The following is a 21,391-nucleotide window of genomic DNA, read 5'->3' as shown; positions in this document are numbered from 1 at the left end:
ATCTAATATTAGAATCACAGAAGAGTGGAACTAAAAATAGTTTCTGATGAGAAAGATAAAGGGTAGAAACTAACATGAAATGAATAGTGCTTTGCCTAGAAGAACCGTCACAGGAGCAGAGTGGAAGATTTGAAAACCATGAACCCTGATTAGGAAAATCTATCAGGAAGTGGACCAGAATAAAACACAACCTGGTAAGAAGGAAACTTGACCTTGACATTAAATAGGCCTCTGGTGCAAACATTTAATTTAGTGGCCGATAGGTAACACCAGGTTGAAATGTTTGCCTAGCCTCAAATCGTGTCTTCGGGCACGCATAATAAAAACAGCCTTTTACTGCGGCAATTTATTATACGGAAATGCTATCCAGCAGTGTATGCAAATCTTGAACTCCCAAAACCCTGCAAATTCTTTTTATGTACACCAGCCATGTAATATCTAGGGCACGATCCAAGGTTAGGCAGTCAGAGATAATTTGCCTGGTGAGTTTGGCTTCTGGGTTGCTCCATACGCGCAGCCATGAAAATATAGGTTTATGTTTAATAACATCTTCCACAAAATCAGAGGCAGCTTTTGTATAATAAATTGGTTACAGACTGGGGTAAAGCTAAGAGTCTACATAAAGATCTATTGTCCAACTTTCGGACTTGTCCTATGTTGGCAGACCCCCTGATCCCAGTGCCATAAATGGCGATTGCGATGCATTTGCGTCTGTCAGTATACCTGGTCTCCTTGACTTACTCATGGCCCAATCTTGTTGCAAAATGGAAGACAAACTCAATTGTTTTCAGGAATTGGAGAGTCCTGGCATTTAATAGGAATATCCATATATTTGCTGCTAAGGAGATGCCCAGATGTGCAAAATGCTGGAGTTTGGCCACTTGCACCTCTGTTAAATTAAACTTTTTGGACTTGGCATTTTTCGGGCCACATTTCATAATGAAAGATTTTGTCAAATTTGTTTCATCCCTAGACTGTCCATAAAAGTATGAAAAGTATCAAGAAGAATTTTCAGCCAGTTTCTCACTTTGGGCGAATCCTTAACCACTGTACACAGGAAGCTTTCCTGGCTATTAATATAAAGCAAACATAGAAACGGGCCTTAACCAAAGCCTGACGACCCCCCAGAGTTGAGTTTATTCTTGGTGAGAGTTTGCCGTTATTCCCAAACCGATCCTTTGCAGATGCTGCCAATGTAATCGGCGACACTATCAACACCCAGACCCTCCTTGATGGCCCAGAGTTTAGGCCACTGTACAGTGTCAAAGGCACAAGAGAGGTCCATACATGCCAAATGCATGGACCCTCTCTTGGCTTTGACCTACTTTTCTGTAATCAGAAGTAAGTTCAGATACTGTTCAGTGGTACCAAGGCCAGGGCGGAAACCGAACTGTATATCAAATATGATATTATTATTAGCCGATTATCAAAGAAGGAGACTAGAGGGCTTTTTAAAGAGGTCCAGCAACAATGCTCAGACAAATCAATGAAGCAAATGTGGATGCTGTTCCTCTAAAAGGGTGATACCCCTTTAGAGGAACAGCATCCACATTTGCTTCATTATTATTAGCCGCCCATTCTTCCAAACTGGCTAAAATCACCCTGCCCAAGCATTTGGCGGTACTGTCTAAAAGGGGAACAGGGCGATAATAACTCGGCTGGGACCTATCCCTCGTCTTGTAAACCGGGACAATGATAGCCTCTTGGCATGTGGTGGCCAGTGGACCTACAGTTGCTGCTCTTAACACATTGGTGACTTTAGGGGCGGCCCAAAACTAAAGATGTACCTTAAATTGGTTCATCGGAATGCCATCCGGGCCGGGTGCTTTGCCTGATGGGCTACCACTGATTGCTGAGACCACGTCCTTGATGTCAGTGGTTTCACTGAAATGAATGGCAGCGTCCTGGTCATTGGTGACCTCATCCATGTCCATTTCAGGAGATTCCAGGTTTGTTTGATCAAAAATCTTGATAAACTGCTCTACCCAAGTATGAAAAGAAATGAAGGACTCAATCTGAAACTGAAGAATTACAACTTTCCAAAAAGACTTAGGTCCTGATTTAGATTTCGAAGGATGGGTTACTCTGTCAGAACGGTGATGGATATCCCGTTCGGCGAAAAAAAATTCCCATAATATTCTATGGGAATCTAAATCAGGCCCTTGCTGTCTTTTAACTGTCCTGCCATGTGTAATTCCTCCCGCACTTTTACTCTAAGCTCTGCCTTACTTGTGTCCAAGATGTCCTTGTATGCACCTCCAGCCATAACAATTTTGTTCTTGTCTCATGGACTCTCTTGTAAGACCGTTTTAAGATGCCTATCTGCTGGGGTCCAAGCATTGTTAAACCCTCCATTTGGGGTTTTCCTGAGTGTTGATCCATTGTTAACTTAGAAACAATATTAATACAAACTAAGCTATATGCCTGTTGAGTATTCTGTGTGTCTCCCCCATGTTGTGAGACCAAGAAGAGATCCTGCTGGTTGTGTCTCAATAAGTCACAAAACAATTCTTCTTTGTGAAACTTCTCCCATTTAATTCTAACCCCCTGTGAGGAGGTTCCTCCACAACCGATATACCCTTCCTGTCAACCCGTATAGAACAGAACGACAACGATACGCACAGGCAGGGAGGGAAAGAGTTAATCCTTTCCACTACCTCTTGTATACAGGGAGGAGCCCCACCCGGGCTGAACGAGAACCAATGGAAAGCGAGGGAGGAGGGGACCGTCGAGTATGAAGAGAACCCGGAAGAGCCGAAGAGGGGTGTGGGACCAACGGAGCGGAGAGAACAGCCACAATGAGAGGAAGAGAAGAGCAGAGAGAAGCATTCAACCGACAGCGGAGGAGACGAGGAACCAAGAACGGCCGCCGAACCGGAAGAATCCCCAGAATCAGGAGAAGCCGAGACCTGGTCCGAAGAGTGGTGGACGCCCCCGGAGGACGCTGATAAGCCACCGCAACTCCGGAGAGTTGCGGCCAGTGCGGTACGTGATACGGGAAGGGAGGGAGGGATAATCAGGGTCTAGCTGGATAACTACGGGGCTAGAAAATGGAGAGAGTCCTCTAGTGATATCGTTTGTCCCGTCACTCGTATCCCTTCCCAACCCAAGCCGCGTTATTCCAAGCACATTGGTCTTTAGGTTTTTGTTTGCTCCTCTTTACTTGTCACATTTCTGTTTTCCCCTGATAGTGTATATAATCCTACCCCTCTGTATTCTCACGAACCTATTTTTTTCCCTTTCCTTATAAACCCCGCTGCCCTTATACCCGTTCTAAAAACCTACAACACGTCGCACTTTTCTCTTCTTGCTGTGCATCACAACGGGTGCCTTTAGTTACTGGTGAAGGGTTCTTCTCAGAAACGCCAGAACAAAGAAACTTACTGCCTTTTCTCCTTTTCACTTCCGAGGCAACCTGGGGAGGAAGTCCAACCACGTCAAGAACCAATCACCCGCCAGAAGGAAGTCGAGGAAGATTTCAGGATAGAGAAGACCATCATACCCTCCTTGCCCTGTTTTCGGAACGTTTGATTTTTAATAAAAACTCAATCACAATTGCTCATCAAATTCGCCCTCCTCGCTTTTCCTTTCGCCCCTCCCTCTTACACCCCCTTATTCTGGGAGAAATCTGTGTCACCACTTGAGACCTGTACCCCTGGGTCCACCATGCCAATTGCAAGCTGGAGAGATAGCGGGTTGTGATCGCTGATGCAGCTGACAATCATTTTTATACGCTTTCATGAGATCCTTTGAAAGTAACATAAAATCTATGGGCCCGATTCACAGAACTAACTTAAGACAAAATCCAAAACTTACTACCAATTTTCGTATTCACAGAAGGCACTTACTCATTTTGGTATTCACAGAAGACACTTACTCCTTTCGGTATTCACAGAAGTTAGAAGTCCTAACTTTAGGACTCCTAAATGCCTTCTGTGAATACCAAAAGTCTTAAAATTAGGATTTTTCTCAGTTTAGGAGTCCTAAAGTTAGGACTCCTAACTTTACTACTAATAAACTGAGAAAAATCCTAATTTTAAGGCTTTCGGTATTCACAGAAGGCATTTAGGAGTCCTAAAGTTAGGACTCCTAACTTCTGTGAATACCGAAATGAGTAAGTGCCTTCTGTGAATACCAAAATTAGAAAGTGCCTTCTGTTAATACCAAAATGGTAATAAGTTTAGGATTTTGTCTTAAGTTAGTTCTGTGAATCGGGCCCACTGTTACTACAGCTTCCACTACCCTTATACATAGGTGTTAATGGAATTGGCAGGTGCTTACACACGGGTGCAAAAATCACATTTTTTAACATAATGAGCCTATTTGAAGCCTTCCATATGGCACGTGTCTGAAGTGTGTCAACTCATTCCCCTCTGTGTCCAGTGCACCACATGTCAAAGAAATACGTGGATTGCAGATTCACACATTTAAATCTCCCACCCACAGAAAGAGGGTCTCCTTAGTATGCTTGTGCTGGAAATCTGTTATATGGGCCTCCAGATCACATTGTAATGCAAATTAGTCAGTAATGGATCGTGTGGTTCCTGTAATTTAAAAAGTAATAACTTATTTAAAAAAATGCATTTGAACTGCACAATAACCAATTTGGTAAGTCTGACAGATATCATGGTCACTAATTGTCCTTCTTCTCTTCCCGTTGGTGACGGAATGGCAGGGGGACAGAATGAGTAATGAATGTAGGTATTGGAGTAACAGAGGAGTAAACGAGGGATTTTTAAAACTGACAAGCACACAGTTTCCTGGAGAATCCGTCACTCGAGACCCAACCCACGTTACCCTTCTAACTAAGGAAATTTGCTCATGAAAGTCACATGTCCATGCAGAATGTTTCCTGAGCAAATGGCCTACTTTATTTAAGAGTGAGCAAAAGACACAAAATTGATGGACGGAATGCAGAACAAATCAAAACATTCATCCCAGTCAAGAGATCTGGGTTAAATCCATCATTCTTTTGCTCACCATGTCACCCCAGTTTATACCTCGCCATATGCAAAAGCACCCCCTACCGCCCAAGCAGAAACCTCCGCTTGGCCTCCCTCTCTCTTGCCATGCTCCCGAAAATAAAGAGAGCTAGATGCGACGGGCGTTCCTTCTCTTACAACTCTGCTACAGTAGCGGTCCGTGTAGGGAGGGCCGCGGGGCGGTGGGGCAGGGTGGGGGGTAGTAAAGTCCGGCTCACTGCTGACCGGAGTAATTTAAGTAAATAAATAAATAAAACGAATTTCATAGCGCGCGCTGAAATGCCAAATGCGTTTCAGCACGCGTAATGAAATTTGTTTTATTGATTTATTTACTTACATTACTTCTGTCAGCCGTGAGTCGGAGTTTACTACCCCCCACCCTGACCCTCCCCCACCCCGCCCCACCGCCCCGCGGCGCTCCCTACACGGGCCGCTACTCCTCTGCTAAATTATGGAACGCTCCCCCCCCACATACGGGGGATGCCCAACTTGCTGCCCTTCCGGAAACTCCTTAAAACCTGTTTTTTCCAAAATCCCACTTAATCATAGGCTCTCTCTGTCCACTTCTGACAACAGCGCTGGGATGCCTCAGGGTAGCTATGCGCTCTATAAATGCTTTTTCATTCATTCATTCAAATCACTCTTGACCCTGTGCTTCATGGGAACAGTCCAGCCCAAACTGCCAAGCCAGGTCCTCCCTGGACCGGAAACAAGCATCCTAGGACAGGTGTCAAGGTTTCACCCTTCATCAGCCAGGATAGCTTGACTCCAGTGGCACAGTGAGCCCCGGACCCACGTATGAGCATACCCGGCGCACTTAGGGCGAGAAAGCAAAAGACACACAATTGATGGATGGAATGCAGAACAAATCAAAACATTCACCCCCAGTCAAGAAATTTGGGTTAAATCCATCATTCATCATCATTCTTTTGCTCACCATGCCACCCCAGTTTAGACCTGGCTATATGCAAATCAGTCTTAACCGTGTTCCTCATGGGAATAGTCCAGCCCGAACTGCCAAGCCAGGTGCTTCCTGGACCGAAAACAAGCTGGAATGGCATGGGGAGCAAAACAATGATGGATTTAGGCCCAGATCTCTGTACTGGGGTGAATGTATGACATTGTTCTGCATTCTGTCCATCAATAGTTCTTTTTGCATTTGTCACCCCGAGTGGGACGGGTATGCTCAGACATGAGTCCCGTGCTCTCCATGCCTCTGGAATCAAGCTATCCTTGATGAAGAGGGATGAAACCCCGAAACCGGTCCTAGGCTGCTTGTTTCCAGTCCAGGGAAGACCTGGCCTGGCAGTTTGGGCTGCACTGTTCCCATTGGGGACAGGGTCAAGACTGATTTGCATATGACTGGGTTCAAACTGGAATGGCATGGGGAGCAAAAAAACTATGGATTTAGTCCCAGATCTCTGTACTGGGGAGAATGTATAATATGGTTCTGCATTCTGTCCATCAATTGTTCTTTTTGCATTATTTAAGAGTGAAGCATGGCCTTACTTGGAGGAATTAGACAAAGTAGTGACGTTCTCCAATACAATAATATGTGGCGTACATTCTGAGGTCATATGAGGATGTTTATCGCTCGCCTCAGGGTGTGATAAGTTAACATGGCACGTATCTGCACCACGAGCTGATGACAGCTGCTGGTCCCTCTGAATTCCAACATGATCACTATCAGGAAGGATTCTATTCTTGATTACACCACTTTGTTGATTAGTGTTATTGGAGAAAGCAGGAGAGACTATGTACTAGGGCAACAGTGACTGCACAGAGGGGCATCCAGGTCACCCGCTCACACCCTGGCCTGATGCATTGGACGTTTTGCGAACAACCATTACCATTTCATCTAAAATCTTGATTTGACTCAAGATTGTAGTAGAGAAATCTCAGAATGTCTCCTCTAGCTTATCCATTTTGCTCAAACAGTTATCACAATGATTCTTAAATTTAGACTTAAACTCTCTCAAGTCCAAAGAAAAGTTTTTGCTGCCAGTGCTTCCTGCATTACCTCTCTTTGAACACTGGTCTTTGGGAGTAGCCTCTATGGGCTCATTTCGGGTCTCCACAGTATCGTCACCCTCCTTTAGCCCTCAGTTGTCATTCCTTTCCCTTCTGGCTATTGACTTACAGGAGGATTCAGTGGATGATACTTCAGTGTTTGTTTGGGGTCTATGCAGGTCTTATTAATGAGATTATTAACTGTGAGGCATTGGGGTTGGATTGGAGACTCTGCATGTTTGTCGCCTTTGAGCGCTGGAGGGGAGGTTAGTTCTGCAGATACAGTCCTGCTCCTTATAGCAGCAACATTATTAATAGAAAGAAGCTGGCTGTGTATCCTATACAGTCGGTGTCTCATGTAAGATTGCATCATCCTTGCCTCTGCCCACCCTATTTCAGTATCAATGACCCCCATCTCCGAAGTCAGATACTTTTCAGTGGATTTCATAGTGGTACTTTTCTTATTTGGTCTTTCCGGTGGTGAGTTACATTTCCTTTTTCCAATAATTGATATCAGATAGTTAGACTAGTATAAAGGAATTTCATAAACAGAGGCAGAATTACCTTAAGGTTTCTTTACAATGACCAAGAGAAGGGGCCCAGCCTTGTTCGGCCGCGGGTTGGCCCTGACGGGACCGCTCTTGTCATGGTCTTCGCCTGGGCACGGCCCGCGTGCATCCCGCTCCACGGGCTGAGGCGCTGCGATATATGCTCCCGCATGCTGCTACTGATCAAGGCTCCACCGCCTCCTGCCAGGTGTCTTGAGGGTGTTAAAATCTGGTTTGCGATGTCAACATAATCAGCGCCACCTTGTCCCCTCTCAGGCCCGTACGCTCACTTAAGCAGTAGCCATTTTGAAAGCACCATGGCCCCTCTGCCCCTCGCCGATCACCAGCACGTTCCCTTGGCGCTGCAAACATCCCCCCACGCGCCGGCCACCCCCGCTCTCTCATACATGGGCCTTAAACCCTCTCCTTCTGCGCGACCCTGGCATGGAACCACATCCCGCGCCTGACCAGCACCTCCTTTCATCCCATACATGGTCATACGTCCTTTTGATAACCCCCTTCCTCTGCGCACGATTGTCCGAACCGATCCCAGGCCATCACCTAGCCCTGCGGATGCAGTTTATTGCCCCTACTGTAAGGGAAACACCTCACATCAAAGGGATTACAGTAGATCAAGGCCCCCACCCCCTGAGACCCGACCAGTCGCACACACCCCCGGGAATTGGCGGAATGTCCACCTGTGTGATAGCCATCTCTTACTGTGGGTGGGGTGGGGACTTCCACTGTAGATATGTGTAGGAACAAGCTTGAAGTGGGGATTCCAAGGATGCCTTTCCGTACATCAAAGTCTTAACAAGAATGTGTCACGTGTAATAAAGCAATAAACCTGTGTATAAGAGGCCAGGCCTCAGAGATGTGGGTAGAGCACCTCGTGACGATACCTTGCTGTCTGATCTGATGTGTTCTCCTCCAGAGAAAATAAACCCTTGTTTCTTGCCTTCCAGTCTCCAGCGCCTATCCTTTTTTGGTTAATCATCGAATGGTATAAGAGGCAATTACCGCCGGGCAATACCTGAAAGGTTATCGACTGAAGGTGCCGCTACCATTTAACAATTGGCGTCCCAAGCGTGGGGCCCATCAGCGACACGTGGATCCAGTGGGAGAGGTCCTGACGACAAAGTGAACGACTGCAACGATCGGGAAGAGCTCCTGCCTGATAGACCCTCGTCTGGCAGCCGATCATCCGAACTTCACTGGTTCCGAACAGACCTCTCTCGAGTGATCTACGGTCCTGACTGGGAACCGTCAGGAGTGCCGCGGCAAATATGGAGAATAGAGGACGATCGGGCGCTGGAGGCGGAAGACGAGAAACTGTCCATGCGGTCCGGGTAAGGTCGTGTAACACGACGAACTGCGAAACGATTGATTGATTGATTGAAAATACTAGTATTGCTTACTTGATTGTTCCTTTTGAGATATTCGCTGTCTACAAACGAGGAAGAGTAGAAATACTCTCTCTTCCTTTGCAGATAGTGAAGGGTAGGTAACGCAGACTTTTGTCCCCGTTGTAACCCGTCGTGCCTATTTTTTTCTCCCCACTGATTGATTGTCCGAACATTGATTGTTTTGAAGAATATTGGTTCTTTGAGATATTCTCTGTTTGCAAATAACGAAGAATAGAAATATTCTGTCTAGTCTTTGCAAATAGTGAAGGGTAGGTAACGCAGACTTTTGTCCCCGTTGTAACCCGTCGTGCCTATCTCTTTCTCACCATTTGATTGATTGATTGTCCGAACATTGGTTGTTCGATATTGGTTCTTTGGAGGTATTCTCTACTTGCAAATAACATAGAATAGAGATATTCTATCTAGTCTTTGCAAGCAGTGAAAAGATAGGTAGTGCAGACTTTTGTCCCCGTTGTAACCCGTCATGCCTATCTTCTCCCCACTGATTGGTAGTTGGTTATGCCCGGACCGCTTATTAGAGATGAACCATCCGGCTCCACTGGAAGGCACCCCTAATAAGGACATGTTTACTAAATATGGACTAGTCGCTGTAGCTTATAGCAAACTATGGCATAAATATACAAAGAAGGACTCCGAAAGTCAGTGGCCACTGATGGGATCCTTTGATGACCATAAAATAGAAACGCTAGAAATAGCTCTACGAAGCAATAAAACGACGCCCACTATGCTCGACAGTATCGGCATGTGGTGCAAAGAAACAACGCAACGGAAAAAGAGAGAAGAAGTAAAGGCAGAAAAAGAACTACGAAAGGCAGCTCACCTTGTCGCTAGAAAGTTAGAAGAAGAAATAAAGGAGAGAAAGGAAGCTAAACAAAAACAAGAATCTGAAACGTCAGGCCAGTGCCCTGTTAGGACCCCCTCTACGCTCTACCCTGAGTTGCCTTCCAAGCAACGGGCGAACGATGAATTGCTATTAGGTCCTCCGATCACCTATATGCCCCCTCCATACGCTCCCTCCCAACCTACATGTACCACACTCCAACAAAATAGTATGATTAAAACGCTTTAATAACTTGTAGGTATATGCAACACTCCAACAGGGTAAAACACGTTAAAACACAACTATTTACATGGCAGCCTGCTGCAACATCCATCCCAAAGCATTCACCGTCCGCGTAACACTGTCCCCGCCCCTCCTTCTTCGAAGTAGCAACATTGCTGTCTCTTAGTCGGCTTTGGGCTATAAAAAGGGCCTACAAAATCCATCCGCCTGTGAGACGGCATCAGTGACGGTCCGTTGTGCGAAGAGGCCGGAGGCAACACGATGCGCCGATACCCGGACGGCATCGAGGTGGCGTCCAGCAAGTTGTTGTGCCGGCCTGGCCGTCCTACAATGCAGCACCGAAAGACGGCGTGGGGTGCCCTGGGGGGAGGCAACGCGAACGGGCCTCCCCCGCCTCCCCAGGTGGAGGCTCACCAGTTGCAGTAGGGCACCCCTTGACGCTTCACTCACCGGCCAGCTGCAGCAGGGCAGCCATTAAACGTTTCACCTGCCAGACGACCACCCAGGCGGAAGTTCCTTTCTGCACCAAGTTTTCCATTAGCGTTCCACCCAAGAAGTGGGCCCCCGCAGTTGGTTGGTCGGGGGACCCACTCTGGTGGCCGTGGTGGAGAACTGCTGCTGCCACAGGAGTCTCAAAAATGGCGGCCGGCTCTTCTGATTCGGGCCAGGTCCACTAAGATGGCTCTGGGCTACCTTGGAACTCGGAAGCTTGCCTGCTCGGGCGTGGGCCCCACCCTTGAAGACGTCCTCTCAGCTTTGCAGATTCTACGGGAGTCATTGGCCCTCGACTCCCGCGGACTTCCGGTGGGGGCAACCGCCACTATCGCTCGATCATTCCACATTAACTTGCCTTTGCCCCGGACGGCAGCCACCTTGTCCCCGTTTGGTGCCGTGAGAGAGACTGATTCAGGGTATCGGCGGAGAGACACACCTGCTGTCCCGCTCTCCGAAAGGACCACGGCGTCGCTGCGAGATGGTGGTGCCCTCATGCTGATGCCAGTTTCTGTTTGAATTACCAGGAGACACTGTAGTCTACCAACCCGAATCAGTTCTGGTGGAACCTCAGCATGATCCGGTAGGAAACAACTTTGCTTTCCCCACCTTCGAGTCACGATTCATGCTGTCTGTTCTTTCTGTTGGCATTAATGGAAATTTTCTGGTCTGCCGAAAGGGATTCTGGTCCGACCGTTAGCTAGTGGAAACATCTAGACTGTACCCTGGACCCACCCGACCTCGCCCCAAAATGGCGCCGATGTAGGAGGGACCTACAACTCCTTATGGCGTTCCGGTTACTTGGTATTGATGTTAAGGGATATGTATACGGTCTTTTTGCACATGACGGGCGGGGAACGAGGAGAGTACTGACTGGGCATGCGAACAACCTTATTTTATGCTGGTCTTCTCATTATTGATTATTTTTATTTTCGCATTAAGGTAGTATTGCTCATGATACTCGACGCCTCTTGCACCGTGGCCGGCCTATACGGTTGTAGGCCCGTATTTGTGTACTGACATTTCTTTTCAATAAAGGGTTTTCGAATGAATTATGGGATCAGCGTCATAGCAAATCATTAGGGTTGGCGAAAGTTTTTTAATAATGACCAATATTCCCAAACAAAAGAAGACAGATAATACAGACCCTTTGCCTGAATTTTGGATTGATGAAAAATTTGTATCCATCACACCTGTCCTCTTTTTTTCCAGAGTTGTTAGAAAATGGTTGACTGTAGCTTAAGGTATCTGCCGAATGCAAGGTATGGTACTCTGTCCCATAATATACGACTGATTGAGAAACAACTGCACGACGAGGGAACTCGAATTTAGGGACAAATAAAATGAAGCATCTTTGTATAGTAAAAAGGAAGGATATAGTAGATCTGTGGTATTAAACGCTCCTACAGCTAGCCTGGTACGTGGTAAGTAGAACTTTTTCGTGTTTATGCGCGCTGACGTACTTTGAATGCTGCCCCCCCCCCTTCTTTTCTTCCCTGTAGGCTACATCGGAGTTCCGACTGAAGAATCGAGTGGCCATGGACCGCACTATGCTCAAATGTAGGGAAAGACATAGACAAACGTTGTGAGATGGTGCGTGGAGTGCAGACAACCACTGAGAACACGAAAAACTGTATTGTATGACTGTGCGTACGTGCCCTGATTGTACGGTATGAATGTGTATGTATTGCATATGCCTGGGTCGCTGAAGAGAACGTCTTTTGTATGACTGAAATGCTTGTCTACCGAACAAGGGGATGGGAAAATAAACCCGAATATGGTAACTCCTCGTTTGAAGGAAGGACTCTCCCTCTCCCGGGAGCTAGTAAATTGGAAGGTGACCTACACCAGAAACTTGAAGGGTCATTCCCGTACGACGAACCCGACTCCAACTGATAACCCAAATGTACCACCAGTGAGTCGATTCGTGTGCTGACTAAATAAGAGAAGTTAAGAATACCCCAGGTCGGGACTCATCCAAACCCCCCCCCCCCCCCCAAAATGAATTACGGATGATACCGAAAATAGCCCTGTGTCTTCGTCTTAGGTTTCTGTGCTCGATGTATGTACCGTTACACCCTATTCGGTATTTGTGTGTACGTGAACGTTGAATTTATGTTTTCCCCCAGCTTGTGTTCCTGGACGTAAAACTGACTCGTGTTGCTCTATGTTGTGTGTACACCAAGTAGCCTATTATCGTGCACGTCTCTCTCTCTCTCTCTCTCTCTTGTTTTATGTCGTACGTGTACCAAATAGCCTACTTGGTGCGCACGTCTTTTTCTCTCTCTCTCTCTCTCTCTCTCTCTCTCTCTCTCTTCCTCGCTGAAAGCTCCCTTGCCCTCTTTTGAATAGATGACGAAACAGTACGTCCTCAGTATATGTATAATCGGCCTAAACACGACGGTGTTCGAACAAATTGACAGAAGCAAAACGACCGTAGTTTACCACACGACTACCTCTCCTTTCTGTAAAATGTTGAAACTTAATTGGCTGAGAAAGAAAGGACAGGTAAGACGACTGATGTCTCCCAATCTGGCCCTTATCACGGGAACTATTTGTCAGTGGTTTTTGTTTTATGGCTCTAACGACTCCACCTCCCTCGCTCAGAATCGCCCCGCCCAATTGTACAGAAATAGAGCGTCTAAGCACCCCGTCCTCCCGGTATAGTCCCAGTCCTGTACTAGCCGTCCCTGGATATTTTAAGCAATACAACTGATGACCTTGTTTCTGAAGATACATCGCCTAAAACCGATAAAGGTTAACTATTGTCTCCAGCAAGAAAAAAACAAAAAACAAAAAACAAAATGTTTAACTTGTGTTCCTCCCCGAAACAGATACTTGTGAGCCTATGACAGTAGCACCTCGCACTTTTTCATACACTTAGCAGTCCCTGGAGAAAAATATGGATAGACAGGGCTTGTGTTAGAAGAACGAGTCTCTACCGGGGAAGCCGGTTCAAATTTTGCTAGACCAGGAAGTTATTGGATGTCAGACTTCTTGTAACACTTATAAGGTACAGGAATGAACACATAGCAGACCTAATGATGGAAATTTGCAAGAACACTCACAAACCTGCATCACAGCAATGATTAAAGAGTTAGTAGACTTCCACCATAGAGCGACCGATAAACGTTTCCCCGACCACTTGGGGTTGGGAGAGAGAGAATGAAGTGTGTAAATGTCTTCCCAACCAGTTCTCTAAGATTTTGTTTCTTGTACTCATTCAAAGATAACACGTGGTCATCAGAGAAGAGGGGTTGGACGTGACGCACAGCCTGGCTGCGGATCATGGAACATCTATGGCCTCGACCAAGGGGGAGCCACGGAGCAAAAAGAGGCGGGACGAGGCACCATTCTCAGCATGGAAAGCGATAAAAAGAAGGGCTATCCCGAAGCCCCCTGCTCACTGATCAGCTCATGCCTGAAGTCCCAGCCCGTCGAGCCCGATTGATGGGCTCAGTGCTAAAAGATTCTGCTCTCCTTGGTCCGCTTTTTGATCCGATCCCACACCACCCCCTCTTCCCTCGGCCTCCCAAGGCACGTCCCTACAACCCCCCCCCCCTCTCTTTTCCATATGGGATTTTGAACTTGACTTGACGAAAAAGGAACGAAATGCGGGTACCCCATCTCAAGGTACCTATGATAAGATCAGTTAAGGAACAGGACAAAACAGGACTGTGATCCGAGAGCAAAGAGTGGTCACACCCTGCAACGTGAAAACCTGGATTTGAGCAGAAGAACAATGAGAGCTTACCAGTGATGGCTCGCGGTAATAGGACACTGGAAAGAAGAACTCCCTTGTGGACATTACCCCCCCCCCTTCTCTGACTGTAACTCATTTTGAGTTGAAATTCCTCTCCCAACCACCTTTGAATTGACTATCCTCCAATCAAGTTCCCAAGGTCTTTTATCGGTCACTTCCAACTGCACACTAATAGTTAAGAAACATTAACTTAGTATAAATGACAATTGTATAGCATCAGCCGTACACATGACTATGCTGTTTAGTTTGATCCACACGAAGTCTAGGCCTTAAGTAATGTACGTAATATTCCTTGTTTTGTCAGACCACTCTTTACGGTATCAGGTTTGTGTTTAAGCGAGCTTCCCTCCACCTATCTCCGGGTCTGACATACAACGCAGCTGATGTAACTCTGTATGCGCTACCTCCTCGCTTATCACATCAACTACATGTAATTATGTACAATTGTGTCAGATTATTCCTGTCTGTCCTGAGACTCTGTACTTTGAAATAGGAACGCATGAAAGCATTTACGATGTCGTGGCTAAGAATTTAACGATGATGGATGTCGGCTAGACAAGCTGGCTAGATATGTTGAAAAGGGAGGACTGTTAAAATCTGGTTTGCGATGTCAACATAATCGGCGCCACCTTGTCCCCTGTCAGGCCCGTACGCTCACTTAAGCAGTAGCCATTTTGAAAGCACCATGGCCCCTCTGCCCCTCGCCGATCACCAGCACGTTCCCTTGGCGCTGCAAACATCCCCACGCGCGCCGGCCACCCCCGCTCTCTCATACATGGGCCATAAACCCTCTCCTTCTGCGCGACCCTGCCATGGAACCACATCCCGCGCCTGACCAGCGCCTCCTTTCATCCCATACATGGTCATACGTCCTTTTGATAACCCCCTTCCTCTGCGCACGATTGTCCGAACCGATCCCAGGCCATCACCTAGCCCTGCGGATGCAGTTTATTGCCCCTACTGTAAGGGAAACACCTCACATCAAAGGGATTACAGTAGATCAAGGCCCCCACCCCCTGAGACCCGACCAGTCGCACAAACCCCCGGGAATTGGCGGAATGTCCACCTGTGTGATAGCCATCTCTTACTGTGGGTGGGGTGGGGACTTCCACTGTAGATATGTGTAGGAACAAGCTTGAAGTGGGGATTCCAAGGATGCCTTTCCGTACATCAAAGTCTTAACAAGAATGTGTCACGTGTAATAAAGCAATAAACCTGTGTATAAGAGGCCAGGCCTCAGAGATGTGGGTAGAGCACCTCGTGACGATACCTTGCTGTCTGATCTGATGTGTTCTCCTCCGGAGAAAATAAACCCTTGTTTCTTGCCTTCCAGTCTCCAGCGCCTATCCTTTTTTGGTTAATCATCGAATGGTATAAGAGGCAATTACCGCCGGGCAATACCTGAAAGGTTATCGACTGAAGGTGCCGCTACCATTTAACAAGGGGGTAAAGTCCTTACCCCTGCTGCTCGGCAAGTTGTGTCCCCATTACATTTATATTTTGCTACACAAATGTGAAGGAACGTTCACTAAAATGGCTTTTGGGGATATATTTCCAAATTGTATTCTGAAGTCTAACATCTGCTTTAACGTCTGCACAGCTAACACCAGGGCTTTAAGTGGGCCGGGTCTGTCCGGGTCTGAGCACCGGCAGATATTTTTAGGGGGCCTCGAAACGGGTCTCTATCGTGGTCTATTTTCGGGCCTCGCAGAGCTAGTCCATATTCTTTTTTTTTCTCTTGGACTATTTTTACACACATACTTAAGCAAATTAAGCTAATGCGCTCCCAGTACCCCTGGCATCCCCACACCAGCTCAACCAGAGGCGCAACTAGAGTGCCCACATCTGCTTGTTAGTGTGCTTTCATCGCACCATTGTGTCGATCAATGGTAACTCAAGTGGGATTATCTAGCAGCCTAAACCACTTCGTGTGAGAAACTGCCTACATTTTGATATCTCTTCTTTACTTCTGATAATGGGAAACTTGCTTGTAAAAGTCCAGTCAAACAAAAGTTAGATCTTAAATAATACAAACGTGTTTGCACAGAAGGACATTTTATGTGAGCGCATCATAATGAGGATGTGACAGCCCTATCTTGCAAGTGTGAGAAAAGGAGGCTGATTTCGTGCGCTGCGACGCTGGCCTGTTAGCATCGCTCAGTTGTTTGGAACACCACAAGCCTCTCGGCATGTTTACCCCAAGTGTTAAAGCCACAGAGGGGCCTATTCATAGTCCTGGCGACAAGCACCCACTGGCATACCCACGGGGTGACGAAGGGGAGGAGGGAGCGTTTGCACTGTTGAACAAAGAGCCTGTGGGCACAGTAGTAGGAAGTGTGGAGATGCAGGGCTCTAAGAAGGGGTGAAAAAACGACAAAGAATCATTAACTTGCAAATGGTCTTTTAAAGACCCGTGAAGTGCTCGGGCGCAGCTGTGTGTGTGCCCGGGAAGCTGTCTCAGCCTGGGCTGCCACACTCGAGGGGGGGGGGGCTCTGAGGAGTCCTAGAGCTGATGGCTTGTCAGAACAGGGGGTGCTGCTACACTAGTTATCTTTATTTAGACCACACCCCTACTTAGATAGACCACACCCCTTTGAGGTTTGCCCCGCCCCTTTTAGAGCACCCCCAGTTTTGTTTTCCCACTTAAAGCCCTGGCTAACACCAAGCTTCATTTGAAAATCTCCTTCCCAAAAGTTGTGGAATTGATAGCAAAAAGTCTCAAGGACATCCAAGCTTGGAAGGCACGCAATCGCCTGAGACTTAACCCACTAGTATTCCTGCTTATTTCAAGCTTGGCTTAAGTTGCTCACTGTGTTAAAGAGTATGCCTGCAATTGTGGAGTCTGCCACATTGCTCCACTTTTAACTGGACAAGAATCTCAACCTCCACAGAAAGGCAATGGCAAAAGGGGCACACTTTCAACTTTGACTTCTCCTGGAGATCACACCGTTCGTCCCTGATTCAGATTTTAAGCTTGTCATTCAGTCCCTGGCACTGTGAAGACTTGACCATGGAAACTCTTTAAATAAAAGTAAACCCTGACTACACTTCACATCCCTTAAAGCAGACTTGATGCAGCTGCCAGACAGGCCAAGGGAACAAGAAAGCTCGACCATATCTTGCTCTGTGAAGTACTTCCCCTAAAAGAGGTGAGCAATTGAAACTAGCCCGATGAAACTGGCAGAATGCCATGTTTTTGTGTTACTTTCAATTCTATATTTCCTATCAGTTTTTCCATCATTTCTATGAAACCGCTACTATGACAGTAAACAAACAGACATTCTGCAATATACTCTTACATGGTGTGAACCAAATGACCCTTTCCATCCTAATAAAACACGGTTTCTAGCAACCGTCAATCCATACATTTTTCATAAACTCCCAACTGCAAAGAAAAAGCATGCACAGAACACAAAGCAGAAAGTGTTAGAGGTAAGTTTCTGCATATGAAGAAAGTGACACCAGACACTGCAGGTGTTGCATAAACCACTTAAGGAAGTCTGAGATATGGAATCTCATTGGCCAGTCTAAGATGTGGACCATCTAAAGAGAGACTAGTCTTAAAAAGCCAAAAGATGACCCTAACAAACTTCTGCCTAATATGGAAACCAATTAAATGGAGCTCGGAAGTTGCAGCAAATTAAATCTCCTGGAAAACAACCCTTCCTAGCCAGAGTACCCCATTGCAGCATATTATTCATGACTGGGAACTCTTTGTGCAACACCTTCTCTTTGCCCTTGCCAAATGTTCTGCCCAGCACCAAGGCCCACCAGATCCGCCCCCTCACATTCTTGGTTTACAAAAGATCTCAAGATCCTGAAAAGATCTCTGAACAAAATGATTAGATTGCTGAAATCTGGGTCCCGTACTGTCTCCCATGCAGAAATACATAACTTGTGCAGCAGCTATAAAAAATAAAAAAAACTGGCAAGCTAAACAGAGATACGAGGAAGCACTTCAGATTTAATTTTTCCAGGCCTGCCAAACTAAAAACTCAAAGGAGTTCTGGCTCACCATCAATCGCCTCTGCAGAGAGACGGAAACTGTTACATTAAACGGGAACAATGTCGCCTCTGATAATTGGACCACACATATCAGTACTCATTATAAATCCAAGCCAGGAAGCTTTAACTTGCATTTCAGTTACAATAAGCCCAGGCTGCCCAGCCTTTCATATGAAAAGTCTGAGGCAACAGTAGCGCAAATCATTCAATATGTGTCAACCATCATGGACAAAAGGATAGCAACCGCGAACCAAATAAGCAGAGGCGATGGTGCCCCTAGTCCAAAAGGCATTCCCGCCTCAGTACATAAGCAAGATGCTGAGTTCTGGTCCCAGCTGATGGACAAATTGTTTACAACTTGCCTCACTACTGATTCTATCCCCTCGTCCTGGCGAGGATCGATACTGCATCCCATCTATAGAAAGGGACCAGTAGCAAGCCCTGACAGCTATCGCCTTATAGCCTTCTTGGATGTTGAAGCCAAATATTTCACCTCCTTACCTCTTGAAGATCTCGAAGCATGAGCAAGTTAAAAAAACTTGATTACTCTCAACCAAACCAGTTTTAACCAATGTTGGGCACCACAGACAACCTTGTGGCCATTGGGATGCTGGTGGCAAAGCAGATAAGGAAAAATCAGTTGTTTCTATTGTTGCTTTGTAGATTACTACAAAACGTTTGACCATGTCAACCACCAACTGCTCTGGTCCAAGCTCAAAACCTGGGATATCACTGAAGAATTATTTCGCGGCATTCAAGAACTTTATTCTGTAACTTGGACCAAAGGAAAACTGGGAAGTAATACAGCAGTCTCCGATAAGATAAAATTCGAACACTGCAACAAACAAGGGTATGTCCTAGCCCTGGCCCTTTTTAATTTTCTCATGTGTGATTCGGTACCTGCATTGGATTCCGTAATCAGTGATGGACCAAACTGATAAATCACCCTATTACCTCATTGCTCTATGTTAATAATGTAGTCCTTGGGGGCGTGGCCAACTGCCGGGGGAAATGGCCGTTCACTAGCGGAGCTTCCTCACGACACGATCTAAAAATCTGTACATTCCAGTTTTGCCCCGGCTAAACATACCTGAGACAGCCGTCGATGGTTCCCGGGGGGAAGGAGGGTCACCCAGCCGCGTTTGGACCAGATCTGTTAAACAAAGCCGCAGATCCGGAGCTGGACCCAAGCTGTGCGGCGGAGGACCGAGGTGTGGCGTGATGCCTGTGGGGGGCGATTTGACTCTGGCTCCCGATTGCTACTCATCCTGTGTTGCGTGGCCGGACGTCCCTGGAGTGGATGAATGCGAACGGCTGCCCCCTCATCATCTGCCAGGTAGGATCTCTGGTGCGGTGGAGTGGAGATCCTGTATTTACTGCACCTGGTGCATGCGGCACTCATCGCTTTCATCCGGCCATACTGGATTGTTGCAGGGATTCTGCTCATGCACAGAACTAAGCGCAGGAAACCAGGACCTCAGTGAATTGTGGTGTACCAAAAACTCACCTCAGAACCCAGAACCCCTATCCGACCAGCATCAGTCTCCCATTCGTTATCCGTATTCTGTCGGAGGTCCCAATGTATAGACAACCCAGAACAAGCGACTTAGAGTACTCTCAGGAATGGTGGGAATCAGAAATACCTGTTCGTTATTATTCCCATATCAGCCCACAACAAGAGTAATTAGAGACACAGTAAAGTTTAAAAGGTTTATTTTATAAACTACGTGTCCTAAGATGCAGTACTTTGGCTAACATAAGCAGACAAATGATTAAAATCAAAACCATCAGCATTGTTACAATACCATAGAAAATGAAAGGAGAGATCATATTATAAATGACAGTGGAATACAACCACCTTCCTTTCGCTAGTAAACTAATATTATTATACTAATAGAAGGTCTCTAGGCTTGAATGGGGAACCCCATACCGTAAAGATCAGCTTAGTTGAATCACATCACAGGATCAGGTGTGCTCTGCTCCTGGGAAAGCTCTTCTTCAGAATGTGTGTAAAAGCATGCAGACTGCAATATTAAAAGCTCTCGACTCTCAGGTATTTGCAGCTGTGTGCGTGTTATGGCTAAATAGTGGGCCGATCAACCTGAACTCAAAAACATGCATTGTCTGGCGACCCAGACTGTTTCTTTACACAATGTTCAGACCAAGGTTGCAGCACACGTCTAGGGATGTGAACAACAGACAGTTCTCATGTGAAGAAAAAGTCGAGCAAGCAGTTTTAAAGTAATAACATGTATCTGCAGTGTTGTGTGCAAAAGCAGCAAAAGCGGCAAGATGGCTTTCTAACATCTAATGCGCTTATGCTAACATAGCAAGGTATGTGTCTAACTCGCAGCCCTCACTACACCCCCTTTGATCGGACCACTAACTAATAGGGGTACAATTAAGGAACGCAGAGTTCAAGTTCGATAGAACGGAACTAAGTGCACAAATTGGAAATCCATATAAAGGGCAGTGAAGGTTCGAAGAGAGAAAAAAAAAAACTCATAGAAGGAAAAAAAAATTTGAATGGAAAAATTACCGGCAAGGCTCAGAGAGCCCGAATGTGGAATAAAGTTTGTGCAAAGGAAAGTTGGACGACATCCAAGTTAATCCATCAATGTATAAGCACAGTAAGGAGCAACAGCTTCCAACAGGAAGTCATTAGAAGGTTCTGTAAAAGTGTCCGCCATCCAGTCAAGCAAGGCAAACGAACATACATGTTCTTCTATAACTGGGGCTTCTAGCACAACCAGAGGACAGCTAGCATGTTCTTCAAGATAACTTCTTGCCAGGAATTCATATGCAGCTGTACCGATGTCCCAATTCCCTAGGACTCCATGTGCCGCTCCACAGGCCATAATCCTGACACCAGATCAGTCCAACTCATGAGCCACTAAGGGACTCATTAGTCGATCATAATCCGGGGCAGGAGACACCGAGTTTGACAAGCACAAATCCAGAGCCCATTCGAATGGACAATCTAGGCAATGAAAAACAGGTTGTACGCATGTAAAGTAGGAAAACCGGAAAGACAATCCATAGGCTATGCTCAAGGTTGCCAGCGGTAATGTACCATAGGATTCAAGCATCCGGTTACGAAG

This window comes from Triturus cristatus, chromosome 6 (genome assembly GCF_964204655.1).
Source record: "Triturus cristatus chromosome 6, aTriCri1.1, whole genome shotgun sequence".
NCBI classification, from domain to species: Eukaryota; Metazoa; Chordata; class Amphibia; order Caudata; family Salamandridae; genus Triturus; species Triturus cristatus.
This window is presented reverse-complemented; position numbering follows the sequence as displayed.